Here is a 17,128-nt window from a genome sequence, read left to right on the forward strand (position 1 = left end):
AAAATGTATGCAATTTATTGTGCATTAATTACTCCTCAATAAAACTTAAAAAAAAAAAAAAACAAAGCTCAGTAAAGCTGTTTTGATTTTTCAAAGCAAAGGAAACTATTGTTGTTTGTCATGGAGAAGATGAAGTTCGGATTGAGTTTCAGGGAGCTGGAAGATCTCGAGGTGCTTTGGGAGGTGGAATTCCACGGGGCTGGCACACGCCAAGGTCCTGTGGCCTGACAGAGCGCTGCGCTTGCCGAGGGCCAGAGCTGCAGGGTGAGGAGCAGGGCAGGCGGGGGCGGCAGGGCCTTAAATACCAGGCTGAGGTGCTTGGACCTTGTCCCGAAGAGAAAAAGATGGTGGTGGTCAAGCAGGAACTAGCACCAAACAGCTGACTAGTGAGAACGGAGCGTGATGTAGTAAGACTGTGTGTGCCCTCCCGCGTCACAGTGAGGGAGGGCCCGCGGGACCGTCCCAGAGCCGAGCCCTGCAGCCGGCCCACGCGGTGGGCAGGGGCAGCCCACCCAGCCTCCCTCGTCGCCAGGAGTCTGGACCCCTCCCCAGACCTCACCACCCTGACTCCAGTCTTCCTTCTCTCCAGCCATATGTTTCCTGTGAGTGACCCCAGCCGGGACTCACAAGCGGAAGGAAACTTTTCCAGAAGTACAAATAGACTGGGAGGAGCTGTTCTCAGAGGTGGTTCCTCAGCCCAGGGCAGGGAAGCCCTGATGATGGCCCGATACTCAGACACAAGGGGGTACAGAAACAGCCTGAGCCTTTGAAGAGTCGTCCACACAGACCAACAGATCCCCAGTTTCCTCCTCTCCGCTGGCAGGATTGCCACAGCGCCGCCCTGCCTTTCCCACCAGCATCCTTGTTAGAACTGTATGTAAATTGAGCCCTAAGGCTCAGAGATACCCCTGTGGGTGCCAGTTTGACCCAGGAGCTGGGGAGGGTTGCTTTGGGCTGGTAGAGCTTCTCTTGGTTCTCTCGTGGTTCTCAGTGGCATGGCAGGTGGGTGAGGCTGTGGGACCCCCAAGACCTCCACCAGCTGCCTCAGTTTCACCCAATCTGCCTTGAACTCTTCCGGGCAGACTCCTTCCCCAGGGCCAGCCCAGATTCCTCATCCCCTGGCTGGACTGGGCCCACAAGGGCCACCTCAAGCCACAAGGGGTGGGGTCTGGAGATGGCTAAGGGGTCTGGAGATGGCTGAGGGGCCTGGAGACCGGCCGGGCCAGCGCAGGCAGGAGGCAGACATCCCAGGCTGGCTAGGTTCTGGTCCTGCCGCCACATTGCCTGAGGCTGTGGCCTGAGCCGGGTCTGTTTACCCCATCAAGAGGCAGCCCCTGACCCACCTTCCTGCCCTGCAGAAGGCAAATCCTCTGACCCATTGTTCTCCGGGACAGTTGGTGGAGGGCGCAAGGAATGTGGGGCCCAGAGGCAGGAAGTCCTGGCTTCCGCGAGGGCGAGCTCTCTGCCAGACTCAGGCCTGCCCTCCAATCAGGGAGGAAGGGCCCTTGGTCCCATCCTGCCACTCCCAACTCGCTGGGCCACCCTGGAGCAAAGCCTTGAGCTCTCTGGGCCTCTGCAGGAGACGAGGGTGCAGAAGGCTTGGTCAACAGGGTAATAGAAGCAGATGATTTCCAGTTAATAGAGGAGGAAGGGGCTGGCCCCAGGAATGGCCCTCCTTCGGCCCAGCTGTGCCCCTTGGCCCACTCGTGCACATAAACACACATGTCACACTGATGTGGATGCCTAACACTGTCCGCACGAGCTCTGGCACGTACACATTAGCCACACAGCGGCCAAACCAACGCCGTGCACATGCTCACACCTCACCCGTGCACATGTGCAGCTTCACCATCAACCTCTCTGCAGCATCACTGTCATGCCAACACTTATTGAACACCTACTGTATGCCAGAGGCAGCTTTACTCGAATCTTCTTAATGACTCCTTCCAGCAACCCCACAAGGAAGGCCTGTGGTCACTCCCATTTTACAGAAGGGGAAGCTGGGGCACTGGAGGCTTGTCCAGGATCAGTGGGACAGTAAGCAGCAGGTATGCCTGGAACATGACCACAGGCATCACTCTGAACCCTCACGTCGGGGTGGGGGAGCTGCTCCTGGGTACCCTTCAGCCCCAAGTGTGAACACAGCTTCCTAAGAGCCTGCCCGGATACGGTGAAAGAAAAGTGAGAAACAGCTGGGAAAGTGCTGTGCGGATGACCCATTGTTCTCACTGTCGGGAATTCAGTGCCTGCTCCAGTGGTCCCTTCCTAGCCAAGGCCTCACTTAGTCCAGCTCTAGCGACTGTACACAAAGCGGCCACGGCTCGTGGCTCACCAGCCAGGCCACAGACCATCAGACTGGCTGGGCGATTTGCCTGGCATTCAGTTTCTCAGAGGCCCTGCCTGAGTTCCCTCGCGCAGCTCATGAGGCTTCGGCCGCCTGGCTTCACCCCAGCCAGTCCTTGAATCCCCCTCCCAACAGTTCAACCCTTGCCCCTGGGGGAATGGCTTCTCCTTCCCAAACAGGCAGGAGACACCGGTTGGATTCTTGGGTCAGGAAGATGCTCTGGAGAAGCGATAAGCTACCCACTCCAGTATTCTTGGGCTTCCCTGGTGGCTCAGAGGGCAAAGAATCTGCCTGCAGTGTGGAAGACCTGGGTTCAATCCATGGGTTGGGAAGATCTCCTGGAGAAGGGAATGGCTACCCAGTCCTGTATTCTGGCCTGGAGAATCCCATGGACTGTATAGTCCATGGGGTCACAAAGTCGGACATAACTGAGCAACTTTCACTTTTCACTTCCCAAACAGGCCTCCCTGCTTGGACCTTGCCCTTCTCTGTGGCTGGTCAATCTTTCCTCTTGCCTGCCCCTCCTTTCAGAGCAGCCTGGGCACCCTGTCCTCTGGCAGCTCCCCAGGCTACCTCCTCCAGGCACCCCCAGCACAGGGCACACACCTCTGTCACCAACCTGACCCCACCCAGTGCTGCTCACCCTGGCCTGACACGTCAAAAGCAGGGAACCCGGCCTGGGTGACGTCTGCATCCTCATCCCCTCCCCCCTACCCCCTACCCCCGGCTTAGAGCAAGGCAAAGCCTGCATATCATTAAGTGTATTTTTAAAATAATATACAAGCACAAAACATTGTCAAACAATGACACGTTGCCCAGATAGAGTGAACACTCAACTGGGAACCAGAAGACGAGGGTTGGAATCCTGCCCCTGCTACTCAGGAGCTGTGTGACCTTGAGCAAGTTACTCAGCCTCTCTGAGGCTCGGCTCCCTCCTCAGGGAAAGAGGAATATGGATAGTATCTACACTTTTCAGGGTTGTAGTAAGGAATCATTATGTAAGAGGGGAGGAGCCTGGCAGGCTTTGGAACTGAATGAATGGGGTGCAGGCAGGGTGGGAGCTTCCACGTGGAAAGATGCTTTCCAGAATGGGAATCTGGAAGGGCTGGGTGGAGGGTGGTGCGCTGGAGTTGGGAGTGCAGGAGGATCGGGCTGGTGGAGGTAGGAAGGAAGAGCACTCTGGGTGCAAGGACAGCACAGGGAAAGGCCTGGAGGCAGGCGGCTGCAGCAGCTCAGCCCGAGCTGCCCTGGGGTGTCCAGTGGGGCTCAGCACACTCACGGGAGCCCTGGCTTGAGGTGGGCAGTGCACTGGGTTAGTACTCAGCGCTGTCAGAGGGACAGAGTCAAATGACCTTTCAAGGTCACCCCAGGTATTAAAAATAAGGCACAGATCCTGGGACGGGTTAGACACGTACTGGGTTGCTGGCTGTAACCCAGGCCACCCAGTCTCAGCGTCTATCCAGGGACTGTCTCTTCCACTTCCAGGGTCCTCACCTGCAGCTGGCACAGAGCTGGGCACCCAGCAGGCTGAGAGGCCGCCTGGCTGACTGTGCCCTATGTGCTGGAAGGTACCGTGGACCCCAGGTACACGGGCCCGACGCCCGTGTCTGCCTCCACGCACCAGGGACTCATGCACACACTCGTCCATGCATTCTTTCATTCAACGACCCAGCTCTGTGCCCACCCTGAACTCTGCTCTGAGCACCCAGAGGTGAGCCTAGCCCAGTCCCTGTTGGAAGTGGCTCTCCCTGGTCCTTGTGGAGCCGCAGCTGAGGGTGAGACCCCTCCCCCACTCCTGAGACCCTGCAGCCTACCCTATGCTGACCCTTTGTTTCTGTGAAGGTTGTGTTCACTCCCCTTTCCACAGCCACACCGCCAAAGGCTTTCCTTTCATCCAAACCTCTCAGCAGGCGACTCACATTGCACCCTGCGCTCCATTCCCTCTCCCGCCCACTCCACCCCATCAGGCAGCCTGGGAGCCCCATGAACTCAACTGTCCCCTCTGACCCACCCCCTCAGCCCAGAGAAAGTCTGAGCCTCAGGTCCCCACACTCTTTCTCAGCCACAGATTTCAAGCAATTATCTAGAGAAAAAAGGAAGGGATTGAAAACTATTTCAGCAGACAAATCAAGCTACAGACAGGATCTCGGCATACATCCCAGGAACTTCTCCCAAGAGCATGCTAACTTCATCCCTTCCTCGTGCTCTGTGATTACAGGCACTGTGCTCACATGCTCACTCAGGGCTTCGCCTACTGGTCCGGGGCCACCACGCACTCCCAAAGGCCCTGCAGAAGGCACAGGTCTGATCCGCAGTGGGCTGACTGCCCTTCCACGAGTCCACAGTTTCAACTCCACGTGAGCAAAGTGCTCACCCTGTGCTGGGCGCCCACCAGGGACTGACAGGCACAGGAGACCCCATCACAGCACAGGGAGGGGAGAGGAGCAGATGGGCGGGGCAGCAGGCGGTGAAGGGGGTCCATGGAAAAGGTCTCAGGAGCCCAGAGGAGGCAGAGGAGAGAGGACAGGGCAGAGGAGACAGCTCCAGATGGAGCAGGGGGTTTCGGGGGGCAGGGGGGAGGGGTCCATAGGCAGGCAGGCGAGGAGGCAGTCCAGTGAGCAGACCTGAGCATGGGCAAAGGCCAGTGGTCTGGCTTCCCTGTGCCCTCCTTGGGTCTCCCACACTGTGGGGAAGAACGAACAGGATCGCCTCTTGATAAGCCCCTTTTGTGCACCAGACCCAGACGGACAGGAAAGCTTGGTGGGCGAGGAGACAGCCTCTGGAAACACAGGCTTGGCTGGGAATTTCCCATGTGCCACTAACGGGCTCTGTGATCCTGGGAACACTCGGTTCCCAGGCTCTGTTTCTCCATCTGTGTAGTGGGAATAACAATAGAAGCCCCCCCCCATCCCCTCCCCACCCCTACCCCCCCCCCACAGCTGCAATCCTTGTAGTTATCCTGAGGATGAAGAGGGAACCCTATGGAGGGAGAGCTCCTAGGGCATGGCCCTCCAGTGTGAGTGTGCAAACACAGGGCCTGGAAGCCACAGACGCGCAGGTCTCGGGGTTCCGTTGGCAGCCATTCTGCCTCCACTGCCCTGGGGTGGGGCCCAGAAGGGTGCATTTTCAATACATGCTTTTCCAGTGATTCTGAGACAGGAGGCCACACTCGGAGAAATACCTGTTCAACGAACGCGTGCTATTACCATCATTTATTTTCGTTGTCTCATCTGCTGCTCAGACAGCCCTGCAAAGTCTGAACTGGTAACTCAGATCACAGGTAAGGAAAGAGATTCAGAGAGGCAAGTCTGCTGGCCCAGGTCACACAGCCAGCAAGGGGCCCGCTCAGGATCTGAACCGGGTCTGTGCGCCCCCAAGCCTGAACCTCTCACAGCAGGATGTCGTGGGGCCACCTCCCTGGTCAGCATTTGTCCTGGCAGAGGCAGGGGGGTGTCCCCAGGCCTTGCTGTCACACTCCCCAGCCCAGCCCCACCACCTCCACTGTTGCTTTCCTCTCCAGATACTAATCAGGCCTCGCAGACCATCTTGTTTCCTGCAGGTCGACTGGCTGCCTCCTTTGCTCCTGATGGTACCTTCCTGGCCTGTGCCTTCCGTCACCTCCTCTGCCTCCAGAGGGGATTGGAATCGCGGTTGGGCAGTGGCAGAAATCACGCAGAAGACCCTCAGAGGTACCAGCCTCCCTCCTGTGGCCGGGACCACCACTGTGTGGGGGCCCCAGGCCCGCCCCAGGGGCACATGCCCAGTCAGCCCTTCCCTTGTTTACAGACACCAGAACAGTGGGCTTCAGGGCAGTCAACATCCCTACCACTGAGAGCACAGGGGGTCCTGGTGGGTGGAGTCAGGACAGACACCATCTCTGTCTGCCCCCAGCAGGAAGTGGACACCAGGACCTGGCCCGACCTCACGGGCACGTCAACCACGAGGGCAGGCAGCAGGCACGGCGGGGGTGAGGAGCACTCAGGCTGGGGCACCAGGGGCGGAGCCCTGGCTGGCCCTGGCTCCTCTGTGGCCACCCCACCCCCGGCAGGAGAAGGCAGAGTTAATCCTGTTGGAAAAGGAAGTGCGGAGCCTTTGTTTGTGCATCCCACAAACAGGGAGCGAATGGGCTGCATCCTCCCGCACAGAGGCCCGCCTCAGACCAGCCTCTCTCCAGCGAAGTCTGCCTTCCCTTCCCTGCCACTGGAGTCCCCTCTGCGCACAAACAGGCCAGCAGAGCTTTAAAACCAAACCTAAAAGCCTCCCATCTCTCCGTGCCATTCACTGCAAGTCTGGAGGAAGGAGCGGTGACCGCACGCCCCCACTTCCTGGTCCCCCACGCCAGTCCCCTCGGTCCATCATGCCTTCTCCTTTCCCTGGGCCTGCTCTGGTCACATCCATCAATGACCTCAAATATCCAGTGGTCAAGTTTCAGGCCTCACCTTTCCCGGGCTGACACAGCCGACACCATCCTTCTTCCCTCCTGGCTTCAGACACACCTCCTGGCTTCCCTCTTCCTTCCCTGGACTCTCTCCTAACGAACCTACAGATCTCAGAGGCCGGGGCCTCCCCCCGCTGTAAGCTCATCCACCACCACTGCCTCCGGTGCCAGCCATAATAAGCTCAGGGCTTCCAGACCTCACTTCAGGGCGGACTGCATCTACCTGTATCCAGCTACCCACCTCTCTCTCCAACTGCCAATCTGACCTGGCCACTTGCGGGTCTAAAAGCCATCTCGAACAGGCCTGAACAGAGAAATCTTTATCTCCCCCTCCCCTATCTCCACACCAGTGGCCGCTGACTTAGTGCCCCTGGGCAAGGCTCTCTCCCTCTGAGGTCTCATGTTTGTCCAGCTGTATAAGGGATCCCGTGCGGGACTTCCCAGCCATTCATCCATCCATGGAAAAATAGGGGCAACTATTCACAGATTCCCACTACCTGCCCTGGGAGATTCCAAAGTCAGCTGCACTGGTGTGGGGCCCCGGTCTCTGCACTTGGTAAAATCTCCCCCTATGACTCTCATGACTGACAGACTCTGAGCACCTCCTGCCCCCGGCTTCCTGGTTCTAAAAGTCCCTGGTCCTGCCTTCAGTTTCCCTTGTCTTCCACATCATGTTGGACTCAATAGCCGTGTGAGGCTGAATTTCTGATTATCCCCATTTTACAGCAGAGAAAACTGAGGTTGGGGTGGAGGTGCATGACAGGCCCATGGTCAGCTCAAAAGTGGAGTCAAGGAACTTGACTCCACTCGGTATTCCTAAACCCAAACAGGCTGGCACCTCACAGCTGGAGCCCAGGTCCACCTTCACCGGAAGAAGCCGATTCAGGGCACACAGCCAAGGGTTGCGGTCTGTTTCCTTTCTCCCACCACCCCCGGCCCCCGCCTCTGAGGCTCCCCCCAGGCCTCCCCAGCACCTTTGCAGTCGGCCCTCCCCCAGCATGTCATGGGGTCACCTGGGAAAATCTGGTCTGTGTCCTGAGCTATAAAAGGCAGGTGATGCCACCTGCCCTCGGGGTTACAAGGAGCTCATATGAAGGCCCTCGGCAGGTGCTGGGCTCAAAGCTCCAGGGCTGAGGCCTGGGGTTGGGGTCCGAGTTACATATCCAAGGCCAAATCTCAGACTAGGCCTCCATGGGGGCAGCCCGCCTGGGCAGGCCCATTGCGGGGACTGCCTCCCTGCAGCCAGCTCGGCCCTCACAAATGAACAATAACAGGAAACCATCCTGGTGGGGGCGGGGGGTGGCGGGGGGGACATGGGCTGGGGCCAGTTGGAAAACCTGCAGGGGCGGCGGCCAGGCCTCCCTTGCCACTGGGTGGGGCTCCCCTCCAGAGGCTATCGGCCGAGCTCTGCAGCGCTCCACGGCACGCTCAGCCCCAGCCAGACAGAGAGACAGAACAGACACACTGTGAGCCCACGGACACGGTGAGTGAGGGGCCTCGGCCTCCCCTTCTGCAGAATGGTCATCAGCGACTCCCCCAGGAAGAGCAGCTCCTGAGGTGGCCTGCGTCTCCTGGTAGATCGGGGCAGGGAAGGGACGCCTGGTGGTGGTGTGGTGGGCACAGACGGATGTTCTCAGGGAGGGGGAAGCTCGACTCTCCCACGGGTAGACTCCCAGACTTGAGGGCCCACGGGCATCTGTGGGTGCCGAGCTCCGATGCTCAGAGGACAGGATTCCACCTGAGTCTCCCGGCACACCAGGGGCAGCAGGCTGGCACCCAGGCGACGCCCCTACTCCCGTGAGAGAGGGCTTATCCAGGCTGACATCCCCTCTCCAGAAGGCTCTGCGCTGGGAGTGGGTGAGGAGCCCTGAAAGGGGAGCTCAGAGCCTCGGCCCCCTCCCGGCCAGCCCCTGCCCCCATTTTCAGAACAGGCACGCTGAGGCTTGGCTCTGGGTGCTCAAGGCCCTGCCTGTGGAATCCTGTCTCCTCCCTCCCCAGACCGCGGGAGCTGTGGTTCTCCCCCCAACACCCAGGTACCCGTAGATCGGTTGCCAAGAGACCTGGAAGCCCTCGTATTTTAGAGAAGTTCTCCCAAAAGACTTGAAGGCAGGCGGTCTAGGGTGAGAGCCTGGCTTGGAGACCGTCTTCCTGGGTACAAGCCCCAGCTCGACCATCCGCTTCTGTGATTTTGGTTAAGTTACTCAGCGTCTCCCAAACTCAGTTTGCGTGTCAGAACAATGGAGATGGTGGTTCTTTCGTGAGAATTCATTGTGAGGGCTGGAGATGAGGGCCACAGAAGGCTCTGAGGCACTGGAGCCCGTTACTGTATATCACACCAGCAAGCTGATGAGTTGGACACAGCCCTTCTCCATTTCTCAGTCAAGGCAACTGAGATACGAAGCGAGATCTTGTACCCCAAAGCCCAGGTTCTTCCCAGAACCACACAGCTTCTCACGTGCCAGCCTCCTCATCTGTAAGCTGGAAGAAAGGGTCTTCTCATGAGTCAAGGGGGGTGATGTATACACTGGCACCAGGAATGGATCATAGGAGAGATGCTTTGAGAAACCACAGATGAATTTACCTTCCACCTGAACTGACCATGGCTAGAATGTCTTTAAGGTTATGACCCCTGGGGTTGGTCAGTCCCCAGCAGGTGAGGGATGCATCAGCTCGTCTTCCAGCGGGCACTCTGGGCAGCGACTCCGTGCCAAGCACTGTGTCTGTTCCCCACCCCCCACCCCGTGGATGTTTCTGCCATGGGTGGGGGGTAGATAGGATCCTAACAGGAGATGAAGGGCATTCCAGGGGAGGCAGGGAGCCTGGGCAGCTTGACGGATCTGGAGAAGCCAATGTGGCCAGAAGGTTTGAAGAGCAGGGAGTGGTGGGAGGGCAAATGACGCTGAGGACCAGGAGTGAGTACCAGGACTGAGAGCCCTGGTTCATCTTCAGGCATTGGGGAGCAGTAGGACCCTCCCGACTGACCTGAGTCCAGCCACGTGTGGCTCCCAGCCTGGAGGGCAGCAGGACATCAAGGGGACCAGGAGCTGCTGTGCCCCCAGGCAGCCCCGCTAATTCTGGCTTACCGTGGTAAGGGGGTAGGCGAGGCGCCCACCGGCCTGGCAGGGGTTAAGCTGCCCGCCCCACAGTCTGGACCTGAGCGATTGTGCTGCTGAACAAGGGCCGGACACGGGGGCAGGAAGCCGGAGGGGCCATGCTTTCTTCTCCCAAAGCTGGATGACTCACAGCTCTGCTGCTACCCCGAGGACGCAACGGACACAATGGCCACTAGCTCAGGGAAAAATCTTTGAGCCCCCTTGCTGATGGAACCCATCCCTGCTACTTCCACCACCTCTCTGCACCTCCGTGGTATCTGTGAAGCTACTAAAAGAATTCCCAGTTGAGAGACAGAACCACAGAGGCTGAGAGAAACGGAGCAGCCAGTCCAAGGTCACACGATTACTATGAAGTAAAAGCAGGATATGAATGAGGCCAGCCCCTTCTGACCCCATTGCCCTGCCACACTCCATAGGGAAGCCTGGAGGGGGAGAAGCCGGGGTGAGGATTGAACTGGACAGTTCAAACCACAGAATCAGGCACCAGACTGAGCCAGGAGCCCAGAGATCCTGGAGAAGGAATGATCTAGGAGACAACTGCTGCCCTGAGTAACCGGCTTCTTGCTGGAGAGATACTGGCAAGCCCGTCCTAATCCAGCTCCAAGCTGATGTTGGGTAGAGAAAGCACAGAAGAGTTCCTGGAGGAAGAGCAGGAGCCCCAGAAGGTGCTGGAAGGTCTTGGGTGTGCTCTCTGAGCTTCAGTCTTCTCGTTTCTCTAGGGCAGGGAATGGACTGCATGGTCCCTAAACTCACATGAGGACCACTAGACCGTGCGCCACGGCATAAAGGTCGGATTCTGGCAGGTGCCGACACTGAGAGGAGGGCACAGTAGGGCCCGTGGAGCTGGGGCAGGAAGGCGGTGAATGAGATTTCCTCGCCCAGGCAAACAGAAAGGAGCAGCAGATGAGCCCAGGGCCGAACCAGGAAATGAGGTCAGACGTGAGTGCCCAGGGCAGAACCAGGAAATGAGGTCACACCCACAGCTGCCAGGCCAGGCTGAGTGGGTAAGGTGAGAGTTGGGACACCCACACACTTACTAAGCACCTACTGTGTGCCCATGATCTCATCAACTCTCCATTAGAGATGAGGAAGCTAGAGTTCAGAGAAGGCAAGGAATGGGCCTAAGGCTACAGAGCCCATGAGCAAAGAGGCAAGTGTGTAATACTTGTTGCCCCCACTGACTGCCTCAGAGCCCCAGGCAAAGTCAGAAATCCCAGAGGAGGAAAAGGCTCTCCCACGGGTGGGTTTTCTCTCCTTGAAGCTTGGAGCTGCCCCTTTAGGATATATCGGGGTGACCCAGAGACTCTAGCATACATTTGTTTCAAATCACAAACTAGTTCTGATGAATTGGTAGTCTCTAGCTCAAAGACTGTACTGAGGATTCAGGAGCTGAGTTCGAGTTCAGCAGGAATGAACACTGTGATTTATCACCGATGTCTGCCATGAGTATGAAAAAGGCTGAGTGGCAACCCAGGACTTCTGTTTTGTCAGTCCTGCCTTCAGAGGTGCCCTGCACACGGGTATATGGTCATCAGGGACCCATAAGGATAATCTGATTGTCCTCAAAGGGTTGTGTGTCTGACAAAGCCGTGGGCTATCAGAGATGCTATTTGGGGACGGGGAGGAGCTTCTCTGAGTTGTTTCAACTATTGTACCTGCTCTGAGCACCCAAGGTGTTGTCTGCAGATGCGCAGATTTGTTTGAAATTCTGTGAGTAAGGAGGGAAGGAGACCAAGGCGGGCTCACAGGCAGTGGTGGGGACACTGGCTCCTCAAGGTCCTCCAGGCCTCTACTTCACACAGCTAGATGCTGAGATGAAGGGGACACTGGCCCAGGACCTGCCTGGTCAGAGACACTCGGGAGTCCGTCAGAAGATGTCGTGGAGGATACGGACTGGGGCTTGAAAAGAAGCAGAGCATTCATCCTGGGGCCACAGCAAGGAAAGGCATTCCAGGCAGAGGGAACAGCCTGGGCAAAAAGCCTGTTAAAGAGAGGAAGAGCACTGTGTACTGCAGAAACATCCAGTTCTCCTCTTGGCTGGGAGGGGCAGGGAGGGGAAGGAGAGGAGAGCCAGAGGGTGGGCAGGGATGCTCAGGGGCAGGGCCTCGTCCTGCTGGCAGTGGGGAGCCAGGGAGAAGCAGTCAGCAGGGGAGCGGCGTGGGCATCTCTGAGGGGAGCCGAGACAGGCGGGCTGTTGGCAGAATCCCGAGGGGAGGGGATCAGGTCTGGGACCCTCTGGAGCGGGTCATGGGGCCGAACAGAGCTCCAGTTCAGGATGAGGCCTCAAGGGGCTAGCTCACAGCTGCCCAGCCCCACACCCAACACTTCCCATCCCTGTGGCTCCCGGGGCCTCACCCTTCATCCTCCCAGTGTGGGTGACTGCCAAGGCCCAGCTGTAAATGCTGGGGCTCAAGGAGACAATTTGGGAATCCCTGAATGAGTTTGGGGATCACTGGCTCCAAACTCTGCCCTAGACTGAGGCTTGAGGTGGTGAGAGGGTGGTGGGGAGGGTGGTCCAGGGCCACACAGGCAGCAGGGGCTCCAGCGCCCCACCCCGCAGGCACACCTCCTGCAGGCTCTGGGCCTCTCCTCCCACCTCCCAGCCCCTCACCCTTGCCCCAGGGTCCCCGGGCAGGAGCCCAGAGCCTGCAGGAGGCTGGGCTGGGGTGGAGTGTCCAGTGTACCCTCCGAGGCTGTGCCTGGGGCTGGGCTCTGCCGCCAGGTCTTGTCCCAGATCACAGAGGTGTGAGGACAGGAGAGGGGCCAGCCCTGCAGAGAGAAGACTCTTCGGGGGACACAAGTGTGTGCTTGCATAGGCAGCACATGTCTGTGTCCATGTGGCCTGAGGATGTCGTGTGTGTTATCCCTGACCTGGAGTCTTTCTCTAGCCCACACCCAAGGGCCCTGCGGTCTGCTCAATAACCCCCTAAACCCAGACCCAACCCCTGAAACCTAAGGCTTGAACAGGTCAGGGCAGAACTAGCCTGGGCCTTTGCCAGGCTGTCTGCCGAGCAGCTCCCAGCTGGTCCAGGCTTCCTAGGGTCAGTTCAGCTACATAAAGCACAGCCTCTGCCTGCCCCATCTCTTCCTATATCCCCACCTTGTAAAGAGCACAGAGCTGAGCAGACCTCACAGCCCCTCCAAAGCCAAACCCTAGTGACAGATGGAGGCCTGTCACAAAGAGAAAGAGACCAAAAGGAGTTGTGCCTGCTGTCCCACAGCGGGTCAGAGAGAGGCGGGGTCACTCCTGGGCTGAGACCCTCCGAGGAATCAGGGGCCCCCACCTCCGCCCTCTCACAGCTTCCTCTCCTCCTCCATCACACCACACACCACAACCTGAAACCGTGTTTCTCATCAAATGGTCAGTGTGTCTACACGAGGGTGCAGGCTGTGTTTGCTGTCCACGTGTAGGTCAGTGCCTGGCATGTAGCAGATGCTTGATAAACGTTTGCTCAATGACTATATAACCCCTGGGCTCTACAGAGGGCTTCAGAGAGGTGGTGACATGTGACCCAAATCTAGGCAGAGGCGAGAGAACATCAAGGACAAAGGGGACTGTGACTAAGCCTGAGGGCCGTCACTGTTCTCCAGGCTGTGGCTACTCTTGGAGTACTTGGTGAGTACTCTTGGAGTACTCTTGAGTACTCACCAAGCACCCTCGAGGCCCACACAGGGAACTGGAGAGGGGCAGAGGCACCCCGCCACCCCACCACCCCCGAGCCCAACCTCCACCAACACGGCTCAGCCCTCAGAGCCACACCTCTGTCCTCGCCTAGGCATCCAGGTTCTGAGCTCAGTGGCCCCACACACTGTGGACACACCCAGACCTGGGGATTCTCCAAGGCCGTGACCTCCCATCCGAGCATGCCTGAGCCCAGCTGGCCCCCACATGCTCCCGGGTTCCCCTACCCCTTCTCCTGGGCTCCATATACCTGCTACGAGGGGGCCCCCTGGGCCTTCCCAGACTGACCGAGGGCACAGAGGGCCTGCCTTTGCCCATCAGTCCATTGGAAGCTGCCCCTAAAGCCTCTGTCACAGCTCCAGGGATGGAGCATCATCACAGATCCTGGATTAACAGGGACAGAGGCCGGCCCCTGGCTCCTGGGTGCCCAGCAGGCACCCCTGAGTAGCCAAGCAAATCCCCCATTCCCAAGGCTGTCATCAGGCAAGCTCCCAGGCTGCTTGGTGGGCATTTCTCAGCACAGACATCACTTCCAAACTCCTCAGTCTCTCTGCATATCTATGGTACCCAAACCCAGCCAGCAGCAGCCTGATCTCTCCAAAAACTTGTGAGAACCACCAAGAGACATGACTTCTGCTTACAGGAAAGGAAAGGGCTAAAATAAGCCTGACCCCAGCTGTGCGCTGACCGCACCTCCAGAGGTACAGGCCAGGGCAATTCTGTTTCCAGCTGTGGGTCCAACAAATCCTGCCGGCTGACTTCCTCTCCAACTGGAGGACGAGGAGGAAAAATTTCTTGACAAACCCTTCCCCTCAGAAACCCATTTAGGTAAATTTCTAACCGAAAAGACAAAAGACAGAAACACATGGGGTTTTTCAAAAGGAAAAGTCCCTCAGGGCCCTCTGAGATTGGGTGTGAAGCCCAGGCCTTAGAAAAAAAGACAGATCTGCATGAGGGTTCCAGATGTACGACTTACAAGTTGTTATCTGAGCCTCACTTTCTTCCTCTGTGAAGTGGGGGTGATAACTCCTGCATGCTGGGGACAGTGTGAAGACTACGCGAGATAGAATCTATGAAAGCCAGCATGGAGAACAGCTTCTTCTTATTACTATTATTATTACTACTATTATGATGATGATGATTATTACAGGATAGAGACAGAGTGTCATGAGGGAAAAACACTACTTGGGGTGAAAGGTAGCCTACTTCATATCTTGGCTCCACCGCTTGCTGCTGTGTGACCCAGGAGGACTCCCTCTACCTCTCTGAGCTTATCTGCAAAACAGGATTACTGACAACTATCTCACAATTTGCAAGGTTTAAGTGAGATGAAGTTTCAGTATGCCACTGAGGGGGTGTTCAGGAATGATGCCCCCGGCAAAAAGGGCAGATCTGGGCAAGCACGCCAGGGTCCAGCAGAGGAGTGAGATGGGGCATGTGGTCCTCCTCTCCCGAAGGCCCCACCTTCAGAGTCCTGGCCCCTCACTCACTGCTCAGAGAGCTGAGCATGCAGAGCCCAGCAAGGGACACTCCAGCGACATGAGGTGACTCTACAGGAGTAAGCACCAGTCCTGGGTGCCAAGGGATTTCTCTCCAGGGCTCACAGCAGAGAGTGATTCCTCTTCTAGACACATAATAGGATCCAAGGGGCTTTTCTGCACATTCAGAGGACATTTCAGGGCTGGGGGCCAGCCAAAGCCACCGAGAGGATGATGTCTCCCGTGAGCCATGCGGCCGTAGCCTGTGACGAGCAGCCTCTGCTGTACTGCAGGCCAGTGTGGTTATTTGTTTGTTTGGCTGTCACCTACTGGCAGCCCCAGGACCACTGCCCTATCCAAGAGGCTGCCACAGAGAGAAAGCCGCATCCGCTTCACTGTATCAGGTGGAGTCTCAGCTGGAAACATCAGCTACCCCTGTCATTCCAAAGAAGAGACTTTATAAAGGAAACATAGAGCTGTGAGCTTAATCATAGGAACAAATGGGATGTTGAGGCCTGTAGAGACAGGAAGCAGGCTATCCCAGGACCAAGGGGACTAAGAAGAGGGGAGGGTGTTTCCAGAACCCAGTGAGGGACTGATGAGAGTAAAGAGGCCCGCAGGATGGAGAGATGCAGCCACAGGAGGAAATAGGAACCAGAGCAGAGAGCAGTGGAGAAGAAGTTCCTGACTTCTCTCCTCCTATCCTCAAGACGCCCGCTGCAGACCCTACTGGCCAAATATCTGAAGCTCAAGCAAGAAGGCCCAGGGTCAGTCCCCTTGACACAGAGCAGAGGTCAGGGGAGGGGCAAGGGGAGTGGATCCAGCAGGGTGGGAACAAAGCCCCCAGCCAAGTGGCTGAGTTCTAAGGAGCAAAAGTGGTAAGCTGACTACTCAGTGGAGCAGAACAGAGCATCAGCAAGGATTCATATACACTTAGTTTCTTACCTACTCTTTTGGCCATGTTACGATTTTTTTTTTTTTTAATTCAGGCCTGAAAACAACTCTGAGAGGCAGATACTAGTGTTCCCATTGTACAGATAATGAGACTGAGGCTCAGAGAGGTGAAGTGTCATGTGTACGGTCACACAATGACAAAGCGGCGCAACTGACGTTCTCTGAAGCATAGAGCCTGCAGTCACAACCATCACCCTGCTCCACGTCACCCCACAGAGGGGAGAGCCATGCGCCATGTGTGACTGGGCCTTGGGGAGCAGTGAGGATGGGCACAGGGCAGGTGGAAAGCTCTTCTCCAGGAAGGGAAGGAAGCTGTGATTTGAGCCCAGCAGTGGGAACTGGTCCCCAGCCCTGGGACCAACCCCAGGTGATGATGTACTGGAAGATGCCCACGGATGCAGGAGGTGCAGGGTGGAGACCAGAGATGGCTCCCCAGAGGAGTCTGTTTGGGCTCAAAATTCCAGATGAGGAGCTCACCAGACAGAGAAAAGAGGAAAGACCTGTGGGGCTGTCCTGGGCCACTTCTGCTCCCTGGTCTCCTTCACGTTCCAGCCTCCCAGTCTGAGCACCAGCCACACGATACGACTGTCTGCAGCTGCTCCAGCCCCAATTTCTCTCCCACTCCAGATCAGGTCTCTGGCAGCTCCTGGCCACGGCCACAGAGATTTCTCATAGCAACTCCAACCTGACACAGCCCACACAGCCCTTGTGGCGCCATCACCCACCCATCTTCCAAATCTCAGCAAAAGCCCTGACCTGCAACTGCTCAGGCCAAAGACTGGGGAGCCGGCCTCGATTCCACACTCCTTGGCCTGGGGCCCTGTATCTCTTCAACCTCTGTTTCCATCATCACATCTGCTTTTTTCTCGTTCTGATCTTCCTGCCTTCAACTTCTTAAGGACACTGTGATTGTACTGGGTCTATCCACATAATCCAGGATAACCTTCCTATCTCAAGATCCTTAACTTGACCCTATCTGCTACAAGTCCTCTGCCATGGAAGGCAGCTGGGGAGGGGGGCATGGACATCCCTGAGGCGCCACCGTGCACCCTGCCACCCTGACCCGTCACCTCTCTGGAGCCCCACAGATTACTCATTTCTCTCTGACCCAAGGGCCTT

General features: G+C 57.3%; 1 protein-coding gene across 1 annotated transcript in view; it reads left to right on the forward strand.

The window, feature by feature from the left end:
• Window positions 1-8,231: 8,231 nt before the first annotated feature.
• Window positions 8,232-17,128, forward strand: part of CDH5 (cadherin 5) — a 36,290-nt gene continuing 27,393 nt past the window's right edge. The window contains 1 exon segment of the mRNA NM_001001601.1: window positions 8,232-8,265. The gene's annotated coding sequence lies outside the window, so the exon portion shown is untranslated.

The sequence above is a fragment of the Bos taurus genome, chromosome 18 (genome assembly GCF_002263795.3).
Source record: "Bos taurus isolate L1 Dominette 01449 registration number 42190680 breed Hereford chromosome 18, ARS-UCD2.0, whole genome shotgun sequence".
Taxonomy (NCBI): Eukaryota; Metazoa; Chordata; class Mammalia; order Artiodactyla; family Bovidae; genus Bos; species Bos taurus.